The sequence below is a fragment of the Phacochoerus africanus genome, chromosome 1, assembly GCF_016906955.1.
Source record: "Phacochoerus africanus isolate WHEZ1 chromosome 1, ROS_Pafr_v1, whole genome shotgun sequence".
In the NCBI taxonomy this organism is placed as follows: domain Eukaryota; kingdom Metazoa; phylum Chordata; class Mammalia; order Artiodactyla; family Suidae; genus Phacochoerus; species Phacochoerus africanus.
The window spans coordinates 28,478,181-28,483,306 of NC_062544.1; the positions used below are offsets into that span (position 1 = coordinate 28,478,181).

General features: G+C 47.0%; 1 non-coding gene across 1 annotated transcript; it reads left to right on the forward strand.

Annotated features, from left to right (window-relative positions):
* The first annotated feature begins 5,054 nt into the window (after nt 1–5,054).
* On the forward strand, nt 5,055–5,126 carry TRNAE-UUC (transfer RNA glutamic acid (anticodon UUC)). Its single transcript has one exon. It is a non-coding gene; the product is annotated as a tRNA-Glu (tRNA).

Consider the following 5,126-nt stretch of genomic DNA (forward strand, 5'->3'; position numbering starts at 1 on the left):
TAGTCAGCAGGATTTGGGAATCAGCCCAGGCCACTAAAAATAGCTCCCATGGCCCCCTGGAAGGCCTGTACCATCTTGGCCCCGGGTGGCCTGCCACCCAGCAAGTTGCCTGACCCAGCCAACACCTTAAATGACCATGAGCTCTGCTGGTCCTGCCAACCGAAGGCAGTGGACACAGAAAGGCTGGCTCCCACTCAGCTTCCGCAGGCCGGCTGTCATGCCAGGCACCCGGCCTGCCACCCAGAGCTGTCCTGTCCTCCACCCTGTGGTAGATCCCTCTCTTCCATCCAGACAAGACCACACACCACCTGTGTTCACATCCAGACAATCACACGAGGGCCTCATCAGTGCTCACACAAGTAGGGACACACAGCTGTCCCCTCCCTGCCCACCTACGCCTGTGCACACGTCAGCACACACACAATAGCCACACACACACACACACACACACACACAGCGTATATTTTCACTACTCCATTGTCTCTCCTTTTTTTTTCTTGAAGTATAGTTGATTGACAATGTTGTGTGATTTTTGCTGTACAACACAGCGGTTCAGTTATACATACGCACACTCTTTTTTTAAAGTATTTGTTTCCATTATGGTTTATCACAGGACGCTGAATAGTCCTCTGGGTTATAGAGTAGGATCTAGTTGTTTATGTCTCACATTCATAATTAAGGCAGGGGTGCCAAATCTTTAATACCTTTGCCTCGATTTCTCTACAGCCCCTCCACTTGGCAAATGCTAAGATTTTTGCTTTTTGCACTTGGTACCTACGGTTAAAAATAATAATAATAATAATAGGAGTTCCTGTTGTGGCTTAGTGGTTAAGAACCGGACTAGGATCCATGAGGATACGGATTCGATCTCTGGCCTCATTCAGTGGGTTAAGGATTCGTGTTGCTGTGAGCTGTGGTGTAGGTCACAGACGCCGCTTGGATCTGGCATTGCTGTGGCTGTGGCGTAGGCCAGCGGCTACAGCTCCGATCAGACTCCTAGCCTGGGAACCTCCATTTGCCCTGGATGCAGCCCTAAAATGCGAATATATATTTTTTCTGAGCACCTACTATGTTCCAGACCATCTAGGGCCTGGGATGCAACTGAGAAAAAGATCAATAAAGCTCCTGCCCAACGACAAGGCCTTACAGTTGGCAGGGAGCAACAATAAACACTGTCACCCTGGAGTTCCCTTGCGGCAGAGCAGGTTAAGGAACTGGTGTTGTCACTGCAGTGGCTTGAGTCTTGAGTTGCTGCTGTGGTATAGATTCAATCCTTGGTGGCCTGGGAACTTGCACAGGCTGTGGGAGCAACCAGAAAACCAACCAACAAACAAACAAATAAACAAGAAACACTGTTACCCTGTCCTGGAAACTAGGCCTGGTGCGTGTCCTTGCCTAGTGAGCCTTGGCGGTGTGGGGGCGGCTCCTGTGGGGGGTGGGCTGAAGTCAGTGAACAAGGCTCCAGGGGTGGAGAAAGGGAGGGAGGGGCCAGTGAGGAAAAGCACTTCAGGCAGGACTTCTCTGAGGATGCAGAGAAGCCAGCCTCACAAAGGAGAGCGTGTGTGTGAGCAGGTATGGGTAGGACTGTGTGTGCAAACATATGTATTAAGTGTGGATATGTATATGTATTTGAATATGCGTGGGTGTGTGAACATGAGTGTGTGTGTGTGCGTGTTGGATGTGGGATTGGAGTTCCAGGCAGAGGGAAGGGTACACAGGCTCCACGATGGAACACATCCCACTTAGTAAATGAAACAAAAGAAAATCAAGATGTGCAGTCCAGGAAACAAATCCAACTAGGAACCACAAGGTTGCGGGTTCGATCCCTGGTCTTGCTCAGTGGGTTGAGGATCCTGCATTGCTGTGAGCTGTGGGGTAGGTCACAGAGGCAGCTCGGATCTGGTGTAGCTGTGGCTCTGGCATAGGCTGGTGGCTATAGCTCCGATTTGACCCCTAGCCTGGGAACCTCCATATGCTGTGGTTGTGGCCCTAAAAAGACAAAAAAAAAAAAAAAAAACAGGGAGTTCCTGTCGTGGCGCAGTGGTTAACGAATCCAACTAGGAACCATGAGGTTGCGCGTTCGATCCCTGCCCTTGCTCAGTGGGTTAACGATCCGGCGTTGCCGTGAGCTGTGGTGTAGGTTGCAGACGCAGCTCGGATCCCGCGTTGCTATGGCTCTGGCATAGGTCGGTGGCTACAGCTCCGATTAGACCCCTAGCCTGGGAGCCTCCATATGCCGCAGGAGCGGCCCAAGAAATAGCAAAAAAGACAAAAAAACAAACAAACAAAAAAAACGAAAAAAGATGTAGTCCGGGGGTCAGGGGAAGAGATGCTATGCCAGTAGCAACATGTATGGGGCACTTGTCATGTGCCAGACACTGTGTTACATAGAAACTCATTTAGCCCTCAGAATAACTTGATAAAGTAGTCCTATTATTAATCCATTGTACAGATGAGGAAACTGAGGCACCAAAAAGTTAAATAACTTTCCCAAAGGTCAGAGAATTTGAACCCTGGCTCCAGAGGCCTTGCTCTTTTTTTTTTTTTTTTTTGTCTTTTTAGGGCCGCACCCACAGCATATGGAGTTTCCCAAGCTAGGGGTCAAATCTGAGCTACAGCTGCCGCACCACAGCCACAGCAAAGCGGGATCTGAGCTGAATCCCAGACCTACACCACAGCTCACGGCAACGCCAGATCCTCAACCCCCTGAGCGAGGCCAGGGATGGAACCTGTGTGCTCATGGATCCTAGTCGGACTCATTTCCGCTGCGCCACGAGGGGAACTCCCAGAGGACTTGCTCTTAACTTTTTTGCCAGGGACCAGACTAATGAAGTCCACAGAGGCCACGGAAAGAGCTGGGCTTTATTTTGGGTGTGATGGGAGGGCCACTGGAAGGCTTTAAGCAGAAGTATGACTTCATGCATTAGTTAGAATTAGGTTCAGTTGCAAGAAAAGCCAAGCATAACAGTGGCTTAAGTAACACAGGAATATAGTAATACAGTTTTATCTCACACCAAAAAACCCACCAGATTCCAAAGAAAGAGAAAAAAAGCCACAGACTGGGAGGGAAAAAATACGTGAAAAACGCATCTGATAAAGGACTATTATCCAAAATATACAAAAATCTTAAAACTTAGCAGTAAGAAAACAACCAGGTTTTTTTTTTTTTTTTTTTAAGGTCCGCACCCGCAGCCTATGAAAGTTCCCAGGCTAGGGGTCTGTAGCCACCGGCCTACACCAGAGCCACAGCAATGCCAGATCCTAGCTGTGTCTGCGACCTACACCACAGCTCACGGCCACGTCAGATCCTTAACCCACTGAGTGAGGCCAGGGATCGAACCCGAAACCTCATGGTTCCTAGTCGGATTCATTAACCACCTCGCTATGACGGGAACTCCAACCAACCTGATTTTTTTTTTTTTTTTGCGTTTTCTAGGGCTGCTTCCTGCGGCATACGGAGGCTCCCAGGCTAGGGGTCGAATCGGAGCTGTAGCTGCCGGTCTATACCAGAGCCACGGCAACGCGGGACCCGAGCCACGTCTGCAACCTACACCACAGCTCATGGCAACGCTGGATCCTTTAACCCACTGAGCAAGTCCAGAGACCAAACCCACAACCTCATGGCTCCCAGTCGGATTCGTTAACCACTGAGCCACGATGGGAATTCCAACCAACCAACTTGATTTTTTAAATGGGCAAAAGATCTGAATCGATAGCTTGCAAAGTAAGTATACTCCCAACATCATATCCCATGAGGGAATCGCAGGTAAAGCAAGATACCCAAAATAAGCTGCAAGGCTATATTGTACAACACAAGGAATAGAGCCAATATTTTATAATAACTACAAGTGAAGTATAACCTTTACCTATTGTGAATTACTATATTGAATACCTATAATTTCTGTAATATTGTATGTCAACAATACGTCAGATTTAAAAAAATGCAAAATACATGCCTATTACAATGGCTAAAATCCAAAACACTGACAATACCAAATGCTGGCAAGGATATGAAGCAACAGGAACGCTCATTCATTTCTCGTGGGAAGGCAATGGCTACAGTGACTTTGGAAGACAGTTTTTCAGCTTCTTACAAAACTAAACATGTTCTCACGACACAATCCAGCCATCATTCTCCTGCTGTCATTTAAAAAAAAAATGTGGGTATGAAAAATCATACCCACAAAACCTACACTTGAATGTGTATAGCAGCTTCATCATAATTATATTTACTTATGAATTACATTTATAATTATTCATTCATAAGTGCCAAAACTTGGAAGCAAGTAAGATGTCTCAGAGTCGATAAAAGGATAGATAAACTGTGGTACATCCAATGGACTATTGTTCAGCACTAAAAAGATATGAGTTTTTAGCCATGAAAAGACATGGGAGAAACTAGGGCATATTAGTAAGTGAAAGAAGCCAGTCTGAAAAATCTGCATATTGTATCATCATAAATGACATTTAGAAAAGGTTAAACTATGGAGATAAGAGAAAGATCAGTGGTTTCCAAGGGTTGAGGGGAGGAGAAGGGATGAAGAGATGGAGCACAGGGTTTTTTGTTTTCTTTTGTGGCCACACCTGCAGCATATGTAAGATGCCAGGGACTGAATCTGAAGCACAGCTTCAGCCTACACCGCAGGATCCTTAACCCACTGTGCTGCATTGGGGATTGAACCCATGCCTCCGTAGCAACCTGAGCCAGTACAGAGAGAAGGCCAGATCCTTCACCCACTGTGTCACAGCAGAAACTCCCCGAACATAGGATTTTTACGGGAGTAAGACTTTGATGGTGGCTAGATGTCATTAGCTATTTATCCAAAGCCATGCGTGTGCAACACCAATGGTGATCGCTAATGTGATCAGTGAATTTCGAGTGATAATGATGTGTCATTGCAGGTTCATCATTGTAACTTATGTCTATTCTGGGGCTGTACATTGACGGGGGTGGGGGTGGGGGGAAGTTGGGCCTGCATGGGGATGGGAGGAAATGGGAACTCTCTGTGCTTTCCACTCAACTTTTCTGTGAATTTAAAACTACTTTAGGAAGTTCCCTGTTGGTCTAGTGGTTAGAACTCAGCACTTTCACTGCTGTGGCCCAGGTTCAATCCCTGGTCTGGGAA